This window comes from Ranitomeya imitator, chromosome 2 (genome assembly GCF_032444005.1).
Source record: "Ranitomeya imitator isolate aRanImi1 chromosome 2, aRanImi1.pri, whole genome shotgun sequence".
Classification (NCBI taxonomy): domain Eukaryota; kingdom Metazoa; phylum Chordata; class Amphibia; order Anura; family Dendrobatidae; genus Ranitomeya; species Ranitomeya imitator.
The window spans coordinates 584,832,298-584,857,154 of NC_091283.1; the positions used below are offsets into that span (position 1 = coordinate 584,832,298).

Genomic DNA, 24,857 nt, shown 5'->3' on the forward strand with positions numbered 1-24,857 from the left:
TGCTCTGAGTGTATTACTCTCTGGAGTTGCAGATATACGTTCCACGTCTTTAGTTAGATGGAGGAATTTTTTGTATAATCTGCTGTGGATATTTTTGGTAGGGTTTTAATACTGACCGCACAGAACTCTGTCCTATCCTTTCCTATATTAGCTAGAGTGGCCTCTTGTGCTAAATCCTGTTTTTCTGCCTGTGTGTGTCTTTCCTCTCCTACTCACAGCCAATATTTGTGGGGGGCTGCCTATGCTTTGGGGTTCTGCTCTGAGGCAAGATAGTCTTCCTATTTCCATCTATAGGGGTAGTTAGTCCTCCGGCTGTGACGAGGTGTCTAGGTTGTTAGGTACATCCCACGGCTACTTCTAGTTGCGGTGTTAAGATCAGGATTTGCGGTCAGTATAGTTACCACTTACTCCAGTGAAAGTTTTCATGCTGCTCCAAGGTCACCGGATCATAACAAATGGCCCCCAGATAGCCTTTCACATACTATTAAAGCTCCGACATAGCCCTCCATATACTATAATGGCCCCAAACAGCCCTCCAAATGGTATACAGGCCCCCATATAGCCCTCCAAATAGTATTAAGGCCCCCATATAGTCCTCTAAATAGTATAATGGCCCCCAGATAACCCTCTAAACAGTATAGAAGCTCCCACATAGCCCTCCATATAGTATAAAGGCTCCCACATAGCTCTCCAAATAGTATAGAGGCTCCAATACAGTCCTCCAAACAGTATAAATGTCCCCACATAGCCCTCCAAATAGTATAATGGCCCCCACATTACCTTCCATACAGTATAATGGGCCCCACATAGTCCTCCATATAATATAATGAGCCTCACATAGTCCTCTGTTATGGACCTGGTGGTTAGGAGCACCCGGAGCGACCTGATGGTTAAACTCACACAGGACAAGCTCTGGGAAGTGGGAGCTCTGCTGACCGCAACCCCTAATCCTATCACACAACTAGAAATAGCCGTGGAGCGTACCTAACTCTGCCTAGACGCCTCTTCACAGCCTAAGAGCTAACTAGCCCTAGAGACAGAAAATAAAGCCTACCTTGCCTCAGAGAAATTCCCCAAAGGAAAAGGCAGCCCCCCAAATATATTGACTGTGAGATAAGATGAAAGTCACAAACACAGAAATGAAACAGGTTTCAGCAAAGGGAGGCCAGACTTACTAAACAGACTGAGGATAGGAAAGGTATCTTTGCGGTCAGCACCAAAAACTACAAAAAGACCTCGCAGAGTGTGCAAAAAGACCTCCGCACCGACTCACGGTGCGGAGGTGCCACTCTGCATCCCAGAGCTTCCAGCTAGCAAGGCAAAATCATGATAGCAAGCTGGACAAGGAAACAATGAACAAATAATTAACTAGCAGGGACTTAGCTTCTGCTGGAGTAGACAGGTCACCAGAAAGATCCAAGAGCGAACTGAACCAGTACAAGAACATTGACAGCTGGCATGGAGTAACGATCTGAGTGGAGTTAAATAGAGCAGCCAGCCAAAGAATAAACTACGTCACCTGTGGAAGGAACCTCAGAAGCAGCAGCTCCACTCACAGCCACCAGAGGGAGTCCATGGACAGAACTTGCCGAAGTACCATTCATGACCACAGGAGGGAGTTCGATAACAGAATTCACAACAGTCCTTCATATAGTATAATGGCTCATATAGCCCTTCAAACAGTATAATGGTCCCACAATGTTCTCATTGATTTAATAAATAAATACTCACCTATCGCCATTCACCTTCTGCTCCTGTCTCCTCAGTGAGTATTCTGCAACTATGCACTGCTCACCACAGCAGGCACATTTAAGAGACATCATCCCGGCCACTAAGCCCTCCTTCATCATTACTTTCAACTATAATGGCATCCGGAATGCTGATACAGTTGAAAGTGCAACACCAGGCTGGAGGGGCTGTTCCATCGCTGGCTGGCTTGCAGGACCCATAGTGCCTACGTGGTCTGTCACCATTGGCAGTATATCACTTGATGTATTACCTTTATGACTAAATTCCTTCATCATTGTTATGGAGTACCTGTATCTTTCACTGTCATAGCTGTACAGTGACTGAGTGAGTGAGAATCACTGTGACATCTGGTAGTTTTAGAAGCTGCAGAATTGGCAGTTGCAACCAGCCACTGAGTGCAACTCACAACAAGAAACCAGTAAGAAACTAGTATTATTCATGGTGCATGGTAGGTTGTGGACACTGTTACAGATTTTGCATTTTGGCTGTGGAATTTTGAAATATGCCTTTAACAGTGGCTGACACTATATGGGGCTATAGACAACAGGTGGGTTTACCTACCTCCAATTTATGCGGTAAAGGAGAGATTGAGTGCTTATTCTACTAGTGCAGACCACTTTGCTCCCGAATTCATCAGAAAATAAATTGTATAAACAGAGGGATAGATAGGGGTTCAGCTCCAGGCGAGTGAAACATCTAAGTGGAACCCTAACCAATTACTATCGTTAAAACTGTGGTGGCACACCCTGATCATATGAACAGGGAAATCTCAGCAGATGACGTTGCCATTACAGACAGTAAATCTCTACACTAAGACCAAAACTGATATTACTGACACATAGTCAGTGATTGATATCAGTCCTGCAGAACATACAAATGATTACAGTTCAGTTATATATACAGTGCCTTGCAAAAGTATTCGGCTCCCTTGAACTTTTCAACCTTTTCCCACATATCATGCTTTAAACATAAAGATACCAAATGTAATTTTTTGGTGAAGAATCAACAACAAGTGGAACACAATTGTGAAGTTGAATGAAATTTATTGGTTATTTTAATTTTTTGTGGAAATTCAAAAACTGAAAACTGGGGCGTGCAATATTATTCGACCCCTTTACTTTCAGTGCAGCAAACTCACTCCAGAAGTTCATTGTGGATCTCTGAATGATCCAATGTTGTCCTAAATGCCTAATGATGATAAATATAATCCACCTGTGTGTAATCAAGTCTCCGTATAAATGCACCTGCTCTGTGATAGTCTCAGGGTTCTGTTTGAAGCACAGAGAGCATCATGAAGATCAAAGAACACAACAAGCAGGACTGTGATACTGTTGTGGAGAAGTTTAAAGTCGGATTTGGATACAAAATGATTTCCAAAACTTTAAACATCCCAAGGAGCACTGTGCAAGTGATCATATTGAAATGGTTTGGGTCTGCTTTTCTTCAGCAGGGACAGGGAAGATGGTTAAAATTAATGGGAAGATGGATGGAGCCAAATACAGGACCATTCTTGAAGAAAACTTGTTGGAGTGTGCAAAAGACCTGAGACTGGGATGGAGATTTGTCTTCCAAAAAGACAATGATCCCAAACATAAAGCAAAATCTACAATGGAATGGTTCACAAATAAAGGTATCCTGGTGTTAGAATGGCCAAGTCAAAGTCCAGACCTCAATCCAATCGAGAATCTGTGGAAAGAGCTGAAAACTAGGGTTGAGCGAAACGGGTCGAACATTTTCAAAAGTCGCCGACTTTTGGCGAAGTCGAGTTTCATGAAACCCGATCCGACCCCTGTGCGTGGTCGGCCATGCGGTACGCGACTTTCGCGCCAAAGTCGCGTTTCAATGACGCGAAAAGCGCCATTTCTCAGCCAATGAAGGTAAACGCAGAGTGTGGGCAGCGTGATGACATAGGTCCAGGTCCCCACCATCTTAGAGAAGGGCATTGCAGTGATTGGCTTGCTGTCTGCGGCGTCACAGGGGCTATAAAGGGGAGTTCCCGCCGACCGCCATGTTACTGCTGCTGATCTGAGCTTAGGGAGAGGTTGCTGCCGCTTCGTCAGAAGCAGGGATAGCGTTAGGCAGGGTCCATTAACCACAAAACCGCTTGTGCTGTAGCGATTTCCACTGCCCAACACCACCTTCGGTGTGCAGGGACAGTGGAAGCTCCTTTTTTTTTTTTTCCTCAGCGCTGTAGCTCATTGGGCTGCCCTAGAAGGCTCCCTGATAGCTGCATTGCTGTGTGTACGCCGCTGTGCAAACCAACTGCTTTTTTCAAAGCACAAATCCTCTTGTTCCTTCCTTTCTGCACAGCTATCTTGTTTGTTTGTCCACACTTTTTATTTAATTTGTGCATCAGTCCACTCCTTATTGCTGCCTGCCATACCTGGCTGAGATTACTGCAGGGAGATAGTAATTGAAGGACAGTTCCTTTTTTTTTTTTTTTTTTTGTGGGAGATTAAGATTGACATTTCTGCTAGAGTCTGTCTGTGTCATCTCTCACTCAGTGGGCCATAGAAAGCCTATTTATTTTTTTGCTTGATTTGGGTTCCAAAATCTACCAGAAAAAATCACAACATCAATCAGTGGGAGAAAAATATTGGCCTCAGGGCTTGTGTGCCACTCCTTACTCCTGTGTGTGCCATCTCTCACTCAGTGGGCCATAGAAAGCCTATTAATTTTTTTGCTTGATTTGGGTTCTAAATTCTACCTGAAAAAATCAATAAATCAATCAGTGGGAGATTAATATTGGCCTTTGGGCTTGTGTGCCAGTCCTAAGCGTGCCATCTCTCTCTCTCTCTCAGATAGTGGGCCATAGAAAGCCTATTTTTTTATTATTTTATTGGGTTTATAAATTTTCCCTGGAAAAAAAAAAAAAGTGGGAGATTAATATTGGCCTCTGGGCTTGTGTGCCAGTCCTGAGCGTGCCATCTCTCTCACAAATAGTGGGCCATAGAAAGCCTATTTATTTTTTTGGTTGATTTGGGTTCATAATTCTACCTGAAAAAATCAATCAATCAATCAGTGGGAGATTAATATTGGCCTTTGGGCTTGTGTGCCAGTCCTAAGCGTGCCATCTCTCTCTCTCAGATAGTGGGCCATAGAAAGCCTATTTATTATTATTTTTTTTATTGGGTTTATAAATTTTCCCTGGAAAAAAAAAAAAGTGGGAGATTAATATTGGCCTCTGGGCTTGTGTGCCAGTCCTGAGCGTGCCATCTCTCTCACAAATAGTGGGTCATAGAAAGCCTATTAATTTTTTTGCTTGATTTGGGTTCCAAAATCTACCTGAAAAAAATCACTAAATCAATCAGTGGGAGATTAATATTGGCCTCTGGGCTTGTGTGCCACTCCTGACTCCTGTGTGCGTCATCTGTCACTCAGTGGGCCCTAGAAAGCCTATTTTTTGTTTTATTTGTTTTCTAAATTCTCCCTGAAACAATCATTTTATTTTCTTTGGTTTCTAAATTATTCCTGAAAAAAATCATTTTTTTTGTATTTTTTTTTCTCTCAAGTCTCCCTGAAAAAAAAAAAAAAAAAAAAAAATCTGTGGGAGATTCATATGGCCCCTTCTGCTTGTGTGCCAGTCTTGACTCCTGGGTGTGCCATCTCTCTCTCTCTCCCCAATTGTGGGCCATAGAAAGCCTATTAATTTTTTTGCTTGATTTGGGTTCCAAAATCTACCAAAAAAAATCACTAAATCAATCAGTGGGAGATTAATATTGGCCTCTGGGCTTGTGTGCCACTCCTGACTCCTGTGTGCGTCATCTGTCACTCAGTGGGCCCTAGAAAGCCTATTTTTTGTTTTATTTGTTTTCTAAATTCTCCCTGAAACAATCATTTTATTTTCTTTGGTTTCTAAATTATTCCTGAAAAAAATCATTTTTTTTGTATTTTTTTTTCTCTCAAGTCTCCCTGAAAAAAAAAAAAAAAAAAAAATCTGTGGGAGATTCATATTGCCCCTTCTGCTTGTGTGCCAGTCTTGACTCCTGGGTGTGCCATCTCTCTCTCTCCCCAATTGTGGGCCATAGAAAGCCTATTAATTTTTTTGCTTGATTTGGGTTCCAAAATCTACCAAAAAAAATCACTAAATCAATCAGTGGGAGATTAATATTGGCCTCTGGGCTTGTGTGCCACTCCTGACTCCTGTGTGCGTCATCTGTCACTCAGTGGGCCCTAGAAAGCCTATTTTTTGTTTTATTTGTTTTCTAAATTCTCCCTGAAACAATCATTTTATTTTCTTTGGTTTCTAAATTATTCCTGAAAAAAATCATTTTTTTTGTATTTTTTTTTCTCTCAAGTCTCCCTGAAAAAAAAAAAAAAAAATCTGTGGGAGATTCATATTGCCCCTTCTGCTTGTGTGCCAGTCTTGACTCCTGGGTGTGCCATCTCTCTCTCTCTCCCCAATTGTTGGCCATAGAAAGCCTATTAATTTTTTTGCTTGATTTGGGTTCCAAAATCTACCTGAAAAAAATCACTAAATCAATCAGTGGGAGATTAATATTGGCCTCTGGGCTTGTGTGCCACTCCTGACTCCTGTGTGCGTCATCTGTCACTCAGTGGGCCCTAGAAAGCCTATTTTTTGTTTTATTTGTTTTCTAAATTCTCCCTGAAACAATCATTTTATTTTCTTTGGTTTCTAAATTATTCCTGAAAAAAATCTTTTTTTTGGTATTTTTTTTTCTCTCAAGTCTCCCTGAAAAAAAAAAAAAAAAAAAAATCTGTGGGAGATTCATATTGCCCCTTCTGCTTGTGTGCCAGTCTTGACTCCTGGGTGTGCCATCTCTCTCTCTCTCCCCAATTGTTGGCCATAGAAAGCCTATTAATTTTTTTGCTTGATTTGGGTTCCAAAATCTACCTGAAAAAAATCACTAAATCAATCAGTGGGAGATTAATATTGGCCTCTGGGCTTGTGCGCCACTCCTGACTCCTGTGTGCGTCATCTGTCACTCAGTGGGCCCTAGAAAGCCTATTTTTTGTTTTATTTGTTTTCTAAATTCTCCCTGAAACAATCATTTTATTTTCTTTGGTTTCTAAATTATTCCTGAAAAAAATCATTTTTTTTTGTATTTTTTTTTCTCTCAAGTCTCCCTGAAAAAAAAAAAAATCTGTGGGAGATTCATATTGCCCCTTCTGCTTGTGTGCCAGTCTTGACTCCTGGGTGTGCCATCTCTCTCTCTCCCCCCAATTGTTGGCCATAGAAAGCCTATTAATTTTTTTGCTTGATTTGGGTTCCAAAATCTACCAAAAAAAATCACTAAATCAATCAGTGGGAGATTAATATTGGCCTCTGGGCTTGTGTGCCACTCCTGACTCCTGTGTGCGCCATCTGTCACTCAGTGGGCCCTAGAAAGCCTATTTTTTGTTTTATTTGTTTTCTAAATTCTCCCTGAAACAATCATTTTATTTTCTTTGGTTTCTAAATTATTCCTGAAAAAAATCATTTTTTTTGTATTTTTTTTTCTCTCAAGTCTCCCTGAAAAAAAAAAAAAAAAAAAAAAATCTGTGGGAGATTCATATGGCCCCTTCTGCTTGTGTGCCAGTCTTGACTCCTGGGTGTGCCATCTCTCTCTCTCTCCCCAATTGTGGGCCATAGAAAGCCTATTAATTTTTTTGCTTGATTTGGGTTCCAAAATCTACCAAAAAAAATCACTAAATCAATCAGTGGGAGATTAATATTGGCCTCTGGGCTTGTGTGCCACTCCTGACTCCTGTGTGCGTCATCTGTCACTCAGTGGGCCCTAGAAAGCCTATTTTTTGTTTTATTTGTTTTCTAAATTCTCCCTGAAACAATCATTTTATTTTCTTTGGTTTCTAAATTATTCCTGAAAAAAATCATTTTTTTTGTATTTTTTTTTCTCTCAAGTCTCCCTGAAAAAAAAAAAAAAAAAAAAATCTGTGGGAGATTCATATTGCCCCTTCTGCTTGTGTGCCAGTCTTGACTCCTGGGTGTGCCATCTCTCTCTCTCCCCAATTGTGGGCCATAGAAAGCCTATTAATTTTTTTGCTTGATTTGGGTTCCAAAATCTACCAAAAAAAATCACTAAATCAATCAGTGGGAGATTAATATTGGCCTCTGGGCTTGTGTGCCACTCCTGACTCCTGTGTGCGTCATCTGTCACTCAGTGGGCCCTAGAAAGCCTATTTTTTGTTTTATTTGTTTTCTAAATTCTCCCTGAAACAATCATTTTATTTTCTTTGGTTTCTAAATTATTCCTGAAAAAAATCATTTTTTTTGTATTTTTTTTTCTCTCAAGTCTCCCTGAAAAAAAAAAAAAAAAATCTGTGGGAGATTCATATTGCCCCTTCTGCTTGTGTGCCAGTCTTGACTCCTGGGTGTGCCATCTCTCTCTCTCTCCCCAATTGTTGGCCATAGAAAGCCTATTAATTTTTTTGCTTGATTTGGGTTCCAAAATCTACCTGAAAAAAATCACTAAATCAATCAGTGGGAGATTAATATTGGCCTCTGGGCTTGTGTGCCACTCCTGACTCCTGTGTGCGTCATCTGTCACTCAGTGGGCCCTAGAAAGCCTATTTTTTGTTTTATTTGTTTTCTAAATTCTCCCTGAAACAATCATTTTATTTTCTTTGGTTTCTAAATTATTCCTGAAAAAAATCTTTTTTTTGGTATTTTTTTTTCTCTCAAGTCTCCCTGAAAAAAAAAAAAAAAAAAAATCTGTGGGAGATTCATATTGCCCCTTCTGCTTGTGTGCCAGTCTTGACTCCTGGGTGTGCCATCTCTCTCTCTCTCCCCAATTGTTGGCCATAGAAAGCCTATTAATTTTTTTGCTTGATTTGGGTTCCAAAATCTACCTGAAAAAAATCACTAAATCAATCAGTGGGAGATTAATATTGGCCTCTGGGCTTGTGCGCCACTCCTGACTCCTGTGTGCGTCATCTGTCACTCAGTGGGCCCTAGAAAGCCTATTTTTTGTTTTATTTGTTTTCTAAATTCTCCCTGAAACAATCATTTTATTTTCTTTGGTTTCTAAATTATTCCTGAAAAAAATCATTTTTTTTTGTATTTTTTTTTCTCTCAAGTCTCCCTGAAAAAAAAAAAAAAAAAAATCTGTGGGAGATTCATATTGCCCCTTCTGCTTGTGTGCCAGTCTTGACTCCTGGGTGTGCCATCTCTCTCTCTCCCCCCAATTGTTGGCCATAGAAAGCCTATTAATTTTTTTGCTTGATTTGGGTTCCAAAATCTACCAAAAAAAATCACTAAATCAATCAGTGGGAGATTAATATTGGCCTCTGGGCTTGTGTGCCACTCCTGACTCCTGTGTGCGTCATCTGTCACTCAGTGGGCCCTAGAAAGCCTATTTTTTGTTTTATTTGTTTTCTAAATTCTCCCTGAAACAATCATTTTATTTTCTTTGGTTTCTAAATTATTCCTGAAAAAAATCATTTTTTTTGTATTTTTTTTTCTCTCAAGTCTCCCTGAAAAAAAAAAAAAAAAAAAAAATCTGTGGGAGATTCATATTGCCCCTTCTGCTTGTGTGCCAGTCTTGACTCCTGGGTGTGCCATCTCTCTCTCTCTCCCCAATTGTGGGCCATAGAAAGCCTATTAATTTTTTTGCTTGATTTGGGTTCCAAAATCTACCAAAAAAAATAACTAAATCAATCGGTGGGAGATTAATATTGGCCTCTGGGCTTGTGTGCCACTCCTGACTCCTGTGTGCGTCCTCTCTCACTCAGTGGGCCCTACAAAGCCTTTTTTTTTTTTTCCTAAATTCTCCCTGAAACAATCATTTCATTTTATTTGTTTTATAAATTCTTCTGTAAAAAATAATTTTTTTTAAATTTTTTTTTCTTCTGAAGTCTCCCTTTTAAAAAAAACAAACACAAATCAGTGGGAGATAAATATTTACATTTGCGCTTCAGTGACAGTCCTGCGTGTGTGCCATCTCATTTGTTGCCAACAACAACAGAGTGTGTAACATTGTGGCTGATTTTCGTTGTGGTCTCACCCACCTGTAAAGGGGTAGCTAAATCATACTGAAGTTATAGCTCACCATGTAAGTTGTGTGACAGCAACAAATACCGTTCGTTTGTTAACGTTTTTAAAACAATGAGGAAGTCTGGTGGAAGAGGTCGTGGCCGGGGGCGTTCATTGTCAGCTGGTAATGAGGGTAGTGGTAGTGGTGGAGCATCAGCTGGTCGTGGGAAAAAAAATATTGCACCTAAGTCTGGAGCTGTGGAGCCAGGTTCGTCGTCTGGCTACACAAGGCCTCGAACGCTCCCTTTTCTGGGAGTAGGAAAACCGCTTTTAAAGCCGGAGCAGCAAGAGCAAGTTTTGGCTTATCTTGCTGACTCAGCCTCTAGCTCTTTTGCCTCCTCTCGTGAAACTGGTAAATGTCAAAGCAGCGCGTCGTTAGTGGATGTTCACGGTCAGGGACAAGTCGCTTCCTTGTCCTCTTCAGCAAAAACAACAACAGAGAAGAATGCAGCAGGTGACACAACGGGTTACTCCATGGAGCTCTTTAAACATACCGTCCCTGGCTTAGAAAGTGAAGCAGTTAACAGTCCATGCCCATTACAAGTTGAATCTGACATGGAGTGCACTGATGCACAGCCACAGCCAGACTACTATCCTGGTCCTTTGACTCAGACCACAACATTGCCATCGCAGGGTGCTGATCAAGAATCAGACCCTGATGAGACTATGTTGCCCCATCACGAACGCTATACCACCGACCGCCACGGTGACACAGACGAAGTTGCACACGAGCTACAAGAAGAGGTAATAGATGACCCAGTTCTTGACCCCGATTGGCAGCCATTGGGGGAACAGGGTGCAGGCGGCAGCAGTTCTGAAGCGGAGAAGGAGGGGCCGCAGCAGGCATCAACATCGCAACAGGTTCCATCTGCCGGGCCCGTATCTTGCCCAAAACGCGTGGCAAAGCTAAAACCTGTTGGAGGACAGCGTGGCCATCCGGTTAAAGCTCAGTCTGCAATGCCTGAAAAGGTATCCGATGCTAGAAAGAGTGCAGTCTGGCATTTTTTTAAACAACATCCAATTGATCAGCGCAAAGTCATCTGTCAAAAATGTTCAACTACCTTAAGCAGAGGACAGAATCTGAAAAGTCTCAATACAAGTTGCATGCATAGACATTTAACCACCATGCATTTGCAAGCCTGGACTAACTACCAAACGTCCCTTAAGGTTGTAGCACCCTCGGCCAATGAAGCTAGTCAGCAACGCAACATCCCTTCCGGCAGTGTAGGGCCACCATTTTCCGCACCACCTGCAGTATCTGTGCAGGTTTCTTTGCCAGGCCAAAGCAGTCAGGGTCAGGGAATCACCAGTTTCGTAGTAGGAAACACTGCATCTAGGGCACCGGTGGCAACAATACCATCTCCCACCGTCTCTCAGTCTGCCATGTCCACCGGCACCCCCGCTAGTTCCACGATCTCCAGCTCTCCAGTCCAGCTCACCCTACATGAGACTATGGTTAGAAAAAGGAAGTACTTAGCCTCGCATCCGCGTACACAGGGTTTGAACGCACACATAGCTAGACTAATCTCGTTAGAGATGATGCCCTACCGGTTAGTTGAAAGCGAAGCTTTCAAAGCCCTGATGGACTACGCTGTACCACGCTACGAGCTACCCAGTCGACACTTTTTTTCCAGAAAAGCCATCCCAGCCCTCCACCAGCATGTTAAAGAGCGCATCGTCCATGCACTCAGGCAATCTGTGAGCACAAAGGTGCACCTGACAACAGATGCATGGACCAGTAGGCATGGCCAGGGACGTTACGTGTCCATCACGGCACACTGGTTAAATGTGGTGGATGCAGGGTCCACAGGGGACAGCAAGTTTGGGACAGTTCTGCCTAGCCCACGGTCTAGGAAACAATTGGCTGTAGCCGTTCACACCCCCTCCTCCTCCTCTTCGTCCTCCTGCAGAAGCGAGAGCTCGTCCACAGACCGCAGTCGCACAACCACTCCATCCGCAGCTGCCACTGTTGCACACCAGGTCTCCCATTATGGGGCAGCTACTGGCAAACGTCAGCAGGCTGTATTGGCTATTAAGTGTTTGGGCGACAACAGACACACCGCGGAAGTTCTGTCCGAGTTCTTGCAGAAAGAAACGCAGTCGTGGCTGGGCACTGTAGATCTTGAGGCAGGCAAGGTAGTGAGTGATAACGGAAGGAATTTCATGGCTGCCATCTCCCTTTCCCAACTGAAACACATTCCTTGCCTGGCTCACACCTTAAACCTGGTGGTGCAGTGCTTCCTGAAAAGTTATCCGGGGTTATCCAACCTGCTCCTCAAAGTGCGTGGACTTTGCTCACATATCCGCCGTTCGCCCGTACACTCCAGCCGTATGCAGACCTATCAGCGTTCTTTGAACCTTCCCCAGCATCGCCTAATCATAGACGTTGCAACAAGGTGGAACTCAACACTGCACATGCTTCAGAGACTGTGTGAACAGAGGCGGGCTGTTATGTTTTTGTGGGAGGATACACATACACGGGCAGGCAGTAGGATGGCAGACATGGAGTTGTCAGGTGTGCAGTGGTCGAAGATTCAAGACATGTGTCAAGTCCTTCAGTGTTTTGAGGAATGCACACGGCTGGTTAGTGCAGACAACGCCATAATAAGCATGAGCATCCCCCTAATGCGTCTGCTGATGCAAAGTTTGACGCACATAAAGGATCAGGCGTCTGCAGCTGAGGAAGAGGAAAGCCTTGATGACAGTCAGCCATTGTCTGGCCAGGGCAGTGTACAGGACGAGGTAGCGGGCGAAGAGGAGGAGGAGGACGAGGAGGATGATGGGGATGATTATATTTTTAATGAGGAAGCTTTTCCGGGGCCACTGGAAATTGGTGGCGCGGCAAGGCCGGGTTCTGGTTTTTTGAGGGACACAAGTGACGTGGATTTGCCTGAAACTGCCCCTCAACCAAGCACAACCGCAGATTTGAGAACTGGAACTTTGGCCCACATGGCGGATTATGCCTTACGTATCCTCAAAAGGGACACACGCATAACTAAAATGATGAATGATGACGATTACTGGTTGGCCTGCCTCCTTGATCCTCGCTATAAAGGCAAATTGCAAAATATAATGCCACATGAGAACTTGGAACTAATATTAGCAACCAAACAATCAACTCTTGTTGACCGTTTGCTTCTGGCATTCCCTGCACACAGCGCCCGTGATCGTTCTCACACGAGCTGCAGGGGCCAGCAGACCAGAGGAGTTAGAGGGGCAGAAATCAGAAGTGGCGTTGGCCAGAGGGGTTTTCTGACCAGGTTGTGGAGTGATTTTGCTATGACCGCAGACAGGACAGGTACTGCAGCATCAATTCAAAGTGACAGGAGACAACATTTGTCCAGTATGGTTACAAACTATTTTTCATCCCTTATCGATGTTCTCCCTCAACCGTCATTCCCATTTGATTACTGGGCATCAAAATTAGACACCTGGCCAGAATTGGCAGAATATGCATTGCAGGAGCTTGCTTGCCCGGCAGCTAGTGTCCTATCAGAAAGAGTATTCAGTGCTGCAGGTTCAATACTAACAGAAAAAAGGACTCGTCTGGCTACCCAAAATGTAGATGATCTAACCTTCATTAAAATGAACCACAACTGGATTTCGAAATCTTTTGCCCCACCTTGCCCGGCTGACACCTAGCTTTCCTATGAAAAGGTCTTGCCTGTGGATTATTCTGAATGCCTTTTCCAATCTCGTAATTTTCAGCATCTGATTGTCCAGCATACGACATGTTTACACCTCACTAAATGGCCAAACTCCCCACACGGGGCCGTGGTATCGACACTTGGCGACAGCACCCGTGAGAGTGCAGTTTGTCTGAAGAGGTGGGTGAGCCCGCTTTTGGTCGACGGCACTGCCACTGGGTCCCTCCTAGTACAATAAAGTGTCTCTGGCGGTGGTGGTGCGCACCCAACGTCAGACACACCGTTGTAATATGAGGGGCCCTGGGCCTGTACCGCCGGCCACAAGACAGTTTCCCCCCACCCCAGCTCAAACAGTGCTCTACCACTTGCAAAATTATCTCACAGCTCCACCAATGTTTAGTCTATGCGCTGACATCCTTCAATGCCTGCCACTGACAATACCATTGTATTGACATTTTTGTTATGTTATGCCTTCGATGCCTGTCTGTGGTCACTCCTTCCACTAGGCCTCCACTGACCACACCACTGCTGCCTGTGTACCCCTGGAACCAATTTAAAATTGCCTACAGCCATGTGTTATTATTTTAGGCCTTCGATGCCTGTCTGCGGTCACTCCTTCCACTAGGCCTCCACTGACCACACCACTGCTGCCCGTGTACCCCTGGAACCAATTTAAAATTGCCTACAGCCAGCCCAATTTTTTTATTTTAGGCCTTCGATGCCTGTCTGCGATCCATTCTTTCAACTACTACTACACTGACCAGGGCACTGCTGCCCGTGTACCCCTGGAACCAATTTAAAATTGCCTACAGCCATGTGTTATTATTTTAGGCCTTCGATGCCTGTCTGCGGTCACTCCTTCCACTAGGCCTCCACTGACCACACCACTGCTGCCCGTGTACCCCTGGAACCAATTTAAAATTGCCTACAGCCATGTGTTATTATTTTAGGCCTTCGATGCCTGTCTGCGGTCACTCCTTCCACTAGGCCTCCACTGACCACACCACTGCTGTCCGTGTACCCCTGGAACCAATTTAAAATTGCCTACAGCCATGTGTTATTATTTTAGGCCTTCGATGCCTGTCTGCGGTCCATTCTTTCAACTACTACTACACTGACCAGGGCACTGCTGCCCGTGTACCCCTGGAACCAATTTAAAATTGCCTACAGCCATGTGTTATTATTTTAGGCCTTCGATGCCTGTCTGCGGTCACTCCTTCCACTAGGCCTCCACTGACCACACCACTGCTGTCCGTGTACCCCTGGAACCAATTTAAAATTGCCTACAGCCATGTGTTATTATTTTAGGCCTTCGATGCCTGTCTGCGGTCACTCCTTCCACTAGGCCTCCACTGACCACACCACTGCTGTCCGTGTACCCCTGGAACCAATTTAAAATTGCCTACAGCCATGTGTTATTATTTTAGGCCTTCGATGCCTGTCTGCGGTCCATTCTTTCAACTACTACTACACTGACCAGGGCACTGCTGCCCGTGTACCCCTGGAACCAATTTAAAATTGCCTACAGCCATGTGTTATTATTTTAGGCCTTCGATGCCTGTCTGCGGTCACTCCTTCCACTAGGCCTCCACTGACCACACCACTGCTGTCCGTGTACCCCTGGAACCAATTTAAAATTGCCTACAGCCATGTGTTATTATTTTAGGCCTTCGATGCCTGTCTGCGGTCCATTCTTTCAACTACTACTACACTGACCAGGGCACTGCTGCCCGTGAACCCCTGGAACCAATTTAAAATTGCCTACAGCCATGTGTTATTATTTTAGGCCTTCGATGCCTGTCTGCGGTCACTCCTTCCACTAGGCCTCCACTGACCACACCACTGCTGTCCGTGTACCCCTGGAACCAATTTAAAATTGCCTACAGCCATGTGTTATTATTTTAGGCCTTCGATGCCTGTCTGCGGTCCATTCTTTCAACTACTACTACACTGACCAGGGCACTGCTGCCCGTGTACCCCTGGAACCAATTTAAAATTGCCTACAGCCATGTGTTATTATTTTAGGCCTTCGATGCCTGTCTGCGGTCACTCCTTCCACTAGGCCTCCACTGACCACACCACTGCTGCCCGTGTACCCCTGGAACCAATTTAAAATTGCCTACAGCCATGTGTTATTATTTTAGGCCTTCGATGCCTGTCTGCGGTCCATTCTTTCAACTACTACTACACTGACCAGGGCACTGCTGCCCGTGTACCCCTAGAACCAATTTAAAATTGCCTACAGCCATGTGTTATTATTTTAGGCCTTCGATGCCTGTCTGCGGTCACTCCTTCTACTAGGCCTCCACTGACCACACCACTGCTGTCCGTGTACCCCTGGAACCAATTTAAAATTGCCTACAGCCATGTGTTATTATTTTAGGCCTTCGATGCCTGTCTGCGGTCCATTCTTTCAACTACTACTACACTGACCAGGGCACTGCTGCCCGTGTACCCCTGGAACCAATTTAAAATTGCCTACAGCCATGTGTTATTATTTTAGGCCTTCGATGCCTGTCTGCGGTCACTCCTTCCACTAGGCCTCCACTGACCACACCACTGCTGTCCGTGTACCCCTGGAACCAATTTAAAATTGCCTACAGCCATGTGTTATTATTTTAGGCCTTCGATGCCTGTCTGCGGTCCATTCTTTCAACTACTACTACACTGACCAGGGCACTGCTGCCCGTGAACCCCTGGAACCAATTTAAAATTGCCTACAGCCATGTGTTATTATTTTAGGCCTTCGATGCCTGTCTGCGGTCACTCCTTCCACTAGGCCTCCACTGACCACACTACTGCTGTCCGTGTACCCCTGGAACCAATTTAAAATTGCCTACAGCCATGTGTTATTATTTTAGGCCTTCGATGCCTGTCTGCGGTCCATTCTTTCAACTACTACTACACTGACCAGGGCACTGCTGCCCGTGTACCCCTGGAACCAATTTAAAATTGCCTACAGCCATGTGTTATTATTTTAGGCCTTCGATGCCTGTCTGCGGTCACTCCTTCCACTAGGCCTCCAGTGACCACACCACTGCTGCCCGTGTACCCCTGGAACCAATTTAAAATTGCCTACAGCCAGCCCAATTTTTTTATTTTAGGCCTTCGATGCCTGTCTGCGGTCCATTCTTTCAACTACTACTACACTGACCAGGGCACTGCTGCCCGTGTACCCCTGGAACCAACATCAGAAAATATAAAAATAAGTATTTTGCTTACAAAAAAGAAAATACTGGAGAGATATCAAATGCAGACATTTTAACATTAAAAACAAACACACAACTAAAATCTGGTACAGTACTAAAAATGGCCACCAGCTACAATTACTTTCTCCTGCAAGTAGTTAACTGAAAGGTTTTTTAAATTGAAAACACACATATGGCATCCACCGAGTGTTGTCCTGTCGCGTCTTCTTTATATTATTGCCGAGAAGATGCAAAACAATGAAAATAATAAAATCATTAATTACCAAAATAATAGAGAAAGTCAACACCACATTGCAAATAAACATTCATTCCAAATAAAGAAGCAGGGCGCGTCCGAGGGTGAGTATATACCTAATAAGAATATAATCACCCTCGGACGCGCAATGCTTATTTCCAACAGCCTTCCTTCCTAAGAATCAGCCCTTCCGTGGTGTAGAGAGACGTTGTGTTACACTCCAAGGTGTTCCCCAGGTTGCCTTTCCTGAGCTTCGATCTTCCGGCTCTCGTTTAGTAGTTCTTGGAAACTACACTGCATTAGGCCTTCAAATTGGGTATGGGGTGTAGAGAGAGGGTGTGTTACACTCCAAGGTGTTCCCCAGGTTGCCTTTCCTGAGCTTCGATATTCCGGCTCTCGTTTAGTAGTTGTTGGAAACTACACTGCATTAGGCCTACAAATTTGGTATGGGGGAAACATTGGCGCATCTGCGGTCCCTCCTTCCTCTAGGCCTCCACTGACCTGTCTACTGCTGCCCGTGTTCCCCTGGAACCAATTTTAAATTGCCTACAGGCAGCCCAATTTATTATGTTAGGGCTTCGAAGCCTGTCTGCGGTCACTCCTTCCACTAGGCCTCCACTGACCACACCACTGCTGTCCGTGTACCCCTGGAACCAATTTAAAATTGCCTACAGCCATGTGTTATTATTTTAGGCCTTCGATGCCTGTCTGCGGTCCATTCTTTCAACTACTACTACACTGACCAGGGCACTGCTGCCCGTGAACCCCTGGAACCAATTTAAAATTGCCTACAGCCATGTGTTATTATTTTAGGCCTTCGATGCCTGTCTGCGGTCACTCCTTCCACTAGGCCACCACTGACCACACCACTGCTGTCCGTGTACCCCTGGAACCAATTTAAAATTGCCTACAGCCATGTGTTATTATTTTAGGCCTTCGATGCCTGTCTGCGGTCCATTCTTTCAACTACTACTACACTGACCAGGGCACTGCTGCCCGTGTACCCCTGGAACCAATTTAAAATTGCCTACAGCCATGTGTTATTATTTTAGGCCTTCGATGCCTGTCTGCGGTCACTCCTTCCACTAGGCCTCCACTGACCACACCACTGCTGCCCGTGTACCCCTGGAACCAATTTAAAATTGCCTACAGCCATGTGTTATTATTTTAGGCCTTCGATGCCTGTCTGCGGTCACTCCTTCCACTAGGCCTCCACTGACCACACCACTGCTGTCCGTGTACCCCTGGAACCAATTTAAAATTGCCTACAGCCATGTGTTATTATTTTAGGCCTTCGATGCCTGTCTGCGGTCCATTCTTTCAACTACTACTACACTGACCAGGGCACTGCTGCCCGTGTACCCCTGGAACCAATTTAAAATTGCCTACAGCCATGTGTTATTATTTTAGGCCTTCAATGCCTGTCTGCGGTCACTCCTTCCACTAGGCCTCCAGTGACCACACCACTGCTGCCCGTGTACCCCTGGAACCAATTTAAAATTGCCTACAGCCAGCCCAATTTTTTTATTTTAGGCCTTCGATGCCTGTCTGCGGTCCATTCTTTCAACTACTACTACACTGACCAGGACACTGCTGCCCGTGTACCCCTGGAACCAACATCAGAAAATATAAAAATAAGTATTTTGCTTACAAAAAAGAAAATACTGGAGAGATATCAAATGCAGACATTTTAACATTAAAAACAAACACACAACTAAAATCTGGTACAGTACTAAAAATGGCCACCAGCTACAATTACTTTCTCCTGCAAGTAGTTAACTGAAAGGTTTTTTAAATTGAAAACACACATATGGCATCCACCGAGTGTTGTCCTGTCGCGTCTTCTTTATATTATTGCCGAGAAGATGCAAAACAATGAAAATAATAAAATCATTAATTACCAAAATAATAGAGAAAGTCAACACCACATTGCAAATAAACATTCATTCCAAATAAAGAAGCAGGGCGCGTCCGAGGGTGAGTATATACCTAATAAGAATATAATCACCCTCGGACGCGCAATGCTTATTTCCAACAGCCTTCCTTCCTAAGAATCAGCCCTTCCGTGGTGTAGAGAGACGTTGTGTTACACTCCAAGGTGTTCCCCAGGTTGCCTTTCCTGAGCTTCGATCTTCCGGCTCTCGTTTACTAGTTCTTGGAAACTACACTGCATTAGGCCTTCAAATTGGGTATGGGGTGTAGAGAGAGGGTGTGTTACACTCCAAGGTGTTCCCCAGGTTGCCTTTCCTGAGCTTCGATATTCCGGCTCTCGTTTAGTAGTTGTTGGAAACTACACTGCATTAGGCCTACAAATTTGGTATGGGGGAAACATTGGCGCATCTGCGGTCCCTCCTTCCTCTAGGCCTCCACTGACCTGTCTACTGCTGCCCGTGTTCCCCTGGAACCAATTTTAAATTGCCTACAGGCAGCCCAATTTATTATGTTAGGGCTTCGAAGCCTGTCTGCGGTCCCTCCTTCCACTAGGCCTCCACTGACCTGTCTACTGCTGCCCGTGTACCCCTTGAACCAACATCATAAAAAAAAAAAAAAAGTATTTTGCTTATAAAAAAGAAAATACTGGTGAGATATCAAATGCAGACATTTTAACATTAAAAACAAACACACAACTAAAATCTGGTACAGTACTAAAAATGGCCACCAGCTACAATTACTTTCTCCTGCAAGTAGTTAACTGAAAGGTTTTTTAAATTGAAAACACACATATGGCATCCACCGAGTGTTGTCCTGTCGCGTCTTCTTTATATTATTGCCGAGAAGATGAAAAACAATGAAAATAATAAAATCATTAATTACCAAAATAATAGAGAAAGTCAACACCACATTGCAAATAAACATTCATTCCAAATAAAGAAGCAGGGCGCGTCCGAGGGTGAGTATATACCTAATAAGAATATAATCACCCTCGGACGTGCAATGCTTATTTCCAACAGCCTTCCTTCCTAAGAATCAGCCCTTCCGTGGTGTAGAGAGACGTTGTGTTACACTCCAAGGTGTTCCCCAGGTTGCCTTTCCTGAGCTTCGATCTTCCGGCTCTCGTTTAGTAGTTGTTGGAAACTACGCTGCATTAGGCCTTCAAATTGGGTATGGGGTGTAGAGAGATGGTGTGTTCCACTCCAAGGTGTTCCCCAGGTTGCCTTTCCTGAGCTTCGATCTTCCGGCTCTCGTTTAGTAGTTCTTGGAAACTACACTGCATTAGGCCTTCAAATTGGGTATGGGGTGTAGAGAGAGGGTGTGTTACACTCCAAGGTGTTCCCCAGGTTGCCTTTCCTGAGCTTCGATCTTCATGCTCTCGTTTAGTAGTTGTCGGAAACTACGCTGCATTAGGCCTACAAATTGGGTATGGGGTGTAGAGAGAGGGTTTGTTACACTCCAAGGTGTTCCCCAGGTTGCCTTTCCTGAGCTTCGATCTTCCGGCTCTCGTTTAGTAGTTGTTGGAAACTACGCTGCATTAGGCCTTCAAATTGGGTATGGGGTGTAGCGAGAGGGTGTGTTACACTCCAAGGTGTTCCCCAGGTTGCCTTTCCTGAGCTTCGATCTTCCGGCTCTCGTTTAGTAGTTCTTGGAAACTACACTGCATTAGGCCTTCAAATTGGGTATGGGGTGTAGAGAGAGGGTGTGTTACACTCCAAGGTGTTCCCCAGGTTGCCTTTCCTGAGCTTCGATCTTCCGGCTCTCGTTTAGTAGTTCTTGGAAACTACACTGCATTAGGCCTACAAATTGGGTATGGGGTGGAGAGAGATGGTGTGTTACACTCCAAGGTGTTCCCCAGGTTTCCTTGCCATTGCTTCGGTCTTCCGACTCTCGTTTAGTAGTTGTAGAAAAGTACACTGCATTAGGCCTACAAAATGGGTATGGGGTGGAGAGAGATGGTGTGTTACACTCCAAGGCGTTCCCCAGGTTGCCTTTCCTGAGCTTCTATCTTCAGGCTCTCATTAAATTGTGGTTAAATGGAACAACTGCATTTGGCGTACTAGTTGGTTTGGGGCCTACTATCGGTGTCTGCCACTCCTTGCTGTTCTCCTGGTTTCCTGTCCTGAAATTCCATTTTCAGGCTCTCGTTAAGTAGTTGTTAATGTTAGACTGCATTTGGCCTACTAGTTGGGTTGGGGCCTACTATCGGTGTCTGCCACTCCTTGCTGTTCTCCTCCACTGAACAAAGCTGTGCCGCCTGTTTACTACGGTTGCCAATTTTGAACTGCATTTCGACTACTTACTGATTTGGCCCTACTCTCTGTGTCAGCCTCTCATTCCAGTTGTCCTCCACTGCAATGCCCCCTGGTTATTCCTGTGTTACCAATTTTGAACTGCATTTAGCCCACTTTATTCTTTGGGCCTATATCTGTGTTTCCACTTCATCGTGCCCATTGCCCAGCCAGTGATAGATGAGTCTGCTGGTACATTGACCCATAACGCAACATTCCCCGTGCATGCTACACAACAACATTGTGACCCTGCTGAAAGTCAGGTTGCTCTTCCCGCATACCATACCACCTTACACGGGGACAAAGAGGAAGGTGCAGATGAAAGTGCAGGTTCCTTCATCAGGTGGGGGGAGGAATACTAGTTGGCGACGTCACTGGCACAGGGCCTCTCATAGTACGCAAAAGTGTTGCTGCCGGTGGGAGGCGCCCCCGCCGTGCAAACACACCGCTGTACTTTGAGGGTCCCTGTGCCAGTGCCAATGCCAACAAGTGGGCCCCCCCTGCTTGCTCAGGATCACAGCACTTGCAAAGTTGAAATACTTACCTCTCCCTGCTCCACTGCCGTGACGTGGTCCAGATTTCCTGGGCCCACTAATTACTTGAACCAGCCCTACCCCACACAACTTTAGCCAAATGACCCCCAATTTCAAATGCCTTCCAATTATTATAAGGTAAATTACGCTTGACAAGCTTCATTAAGAAGAATGGATAGTTTTGACATTAAAATGGGCACTCTAGGTGTTTTCCTGGCCCCCACTCACTGCCGACTATGCTGCCCCATTGACTTGCATTGGGTTTCGTGTTTCGGTCGATCCCGACTTTACGTCATAATCGGCCGATTTCACTCGACCCGACTTTTGAGATAGTCGGGTTTCGCGAAACCCGGCTCGACTCTAAAAAGGTCAAGGTCGCTCAACTCTACTGAAAACTACTGTTCACAAATCATCTCCATCAAACCTCACTGAGCTCGAGCTGTTTGCCAAGGAAGAATGGGCAAGGATTTCAGTCTCTCGATGTACAAAACTGATAGAGACATACCCCAAGCGACTTGCAGCTGTAATCACAGCAAAAGTTGGCGCAACAAAGTATTAAGTTAAAGGGGCCGAATAATATTGCACGCCCCACTTTTCAGTTTTTGATTTTCCACAAAAATTTTAAATAACCAATAAATTTCGTTCAACTTCACAATTGTGTTCCACTTGTTGTTGAATCTTCTCTTCACCAAAAATTTACATTTATGTTTGAAGCATGATATGTGGGGAAAGGTTGAAAAGTTCCAGGGGGGCAAATACTTTCGCAAGGCACTGTACAATAGTAATTTACAGATGATGTTCTTTCTGATGGAATAGTTCATTTTTTCCATCATTTCTATCTGGCACAGACCAACACGACATCTTCTTCCACCTCCTACTTGCCTTCAGATATAACAACAAAGGCACGTTTGACTTCTCACATTTAAAGCACCGTCTCCATCTATTCAAAACCTACACAAATTCCTCATCCTACTAATTCCCCAATACTGAGCCACAGGTGCTGTATGTGTCCCTATTACTGCACCTACTATTTGGCACAAAAACAGGGCTCCTCTTATTTCCCCACATATTAATGCCCACCGCTGTGTCCCTTACATAGTATTAATGCCTCCTTTGTGCCCTCTAGATGGTAAAATTGCCTCCTAGAAATGCAAATGCCCTAGAAAACAGTGTCCACATTTTGCCCCAAGTTAAAGAACCCTTCATCAGGCTTTGAATGAGATATGTGGAATAAATGTGAAATGTCTTCTCATTTCTCATGGGAGAAGGGATCCAGTGATACAAACTGCTTTTTGTACTACTGTGTCACTTCTCCCATGTCATTAGGGATCATAGTTTCCATACTCTCTCTCTGTATTTCTAGAGTGATTCCATCCCCTCATAGACTGGTTTAAGTGGGTTTTTCTTTTTTTTTCATCCAAGGGCACTCCACACATATCCCATTCCCAGCCTGATGAAGGGTACATTACTAGTGTTGAGCATTCCGATACCGCAAGTATCGGGTATCGGCCGATATTTGCGGTATCGGAATTCCGATACTGAATTCCGATACTTCCCGCGTATCGGATACCGGAATCGGAAGTTCCCAGAATTCAAATTGAACGCAGCAGCCAATGAGGAATGAATGAAAGTGTGGGCACATCCTGTTTAGCATGGTGGGCATGTAAGTACTGGCAAGGCTGGGATTGGCTGCTGAAATGATGTCACTCTGCACTATAAAAAAGCGCTGCCGCCATTTTGCGCTCACTCTGCTGTGATTTCAGTTAGGGACAGGACGCTGTGTTCTAACTGAGGGCCAGTTGAGCTTGCTAATTGCTTTATTTTCCTTTCCAAAGGCTAATTTAGCAAAACGCTGTGTGTTCTTCACTGTTCACCTTGCTCTTGCCTTGCAGCGCTGTTTTAACAGCGTTCTGCAAGGTCTCTGTGTGTGTGTGTGTGTGTGCAGCTCACTCTGTAGTCTGTGTGCAGCCATATACCCGGTTGTATTCAGCTCAGGGGGGGTTCACACTGCCTCACACAGTTGTTCTTTTTTGCTCTTAGTGCAGCCTGCTGCACATTTTTTCTCAAATTTCCTATTAGTGTTTTTCCACCAGTCTCCAGCTCTATTGTGGAAAAACACTACATAGGATAACCTAGAGGGGGGTTTTTGGGCCTTGCAGCGCCGTTTACGGCTGTCTGCACGGTCTCCGTGTGAGCCCAGCTCGCCCTGTAGTCTGTGTGCAGCCATAGCCGGTTGGATTCAGCTCAGGGTTCGTTACTGGCTCATACCTTGAGAAAAATTTTCCTTTTTTTCAAATAGTGCAGCCTGTTTAAAATTTGAAAAAAAAAATTCCTATTAGTGTCTTTCCACTCGTATCCAGCTAAATAGTGGAAAAACACTATATAGGATAACCTAGAGGAGGGTTTTTTGGCCTTGCAGCGCCGTTTACGGCTGTCTGCACGGTCTCCGTGTGAGCCCAGCTCGCCCTGTAGTCTGTGTGCAGCCATAGCCGGTTGGATTCAGCTCAGGGTTCGTTACTGGCTCATACCTTGAGAAAAATTTTCCTTTTTTTCAAATAGTGCAGCCTGTTTAAAATTTGAAAAAAAAAAAAATTCCTATTAGTGTCTTTCCACCAGTCTCCAGCTCAATTGTGGAAAAACACTACATAGGATAACCTAGAGGTTTTTTTGGGGGCCTTGCAGCGCCGTTTACGGCTGTCTGCACGGTCTCTGTGTGAGCGCAGCTCGCCCTGTAGTCTGTGTGCAGCCATAGCCGGTTGGATTCAGCTCAGGGTGCGTTACTGCCTCATACCTTGAAAAACAATTTCCTTTTTTTCAAATAGTGCAGCCAGTTTAAAATTTGAAAAAAAAAATTCCTATTAGTGTCTTTCCACTTGTATCCAGCTAAATAGTGGAAAAACACTATATAGGATAACCTAGAGGAGGGTTTCTTGGCCTTGCAGCGCCGTTTACGGCTGTCTGCACGGTCTCCGTGTGATTTAAACTAGCTCTGTAGCCCGATCTGCACCAAAAAAAAGGTTAAGTTCACCAAACACAACTTACACTTGTGTAGGCCACATTTGAAAAATAATAAAGTTTAGTCCACAATTTACAACATTAGTGTTTCTTACACCTGTTAGGAGGAGCATTACAGGAATAAGCACACTAAGGCCTTAGTACTTTTCTGCTTATCTTTATCTGTCAACCAAGATGAAGAGGGCAGGGAGTAAGGCACGTGGGCGTGGGCGCGGAGCAGGGAGAGGAGCAGGGAGAGGACGTGGTGATTCTG

General features: G+C 44.6%; 1 protein-coding gene across 3 annotated transcripts in view; it reads left to right on the forward strand.

Moving 5' to 3' along the window:
• LOC138665095 (bactericidal permeability-increasing protein-like) overlaps positions 1 to 24,857 on the forward strand; it is a 134,624-nt gene that overhangs the window by 44,219 nt on the left and 65,548 nt on the right. The window lies entirely within an intron of this gene.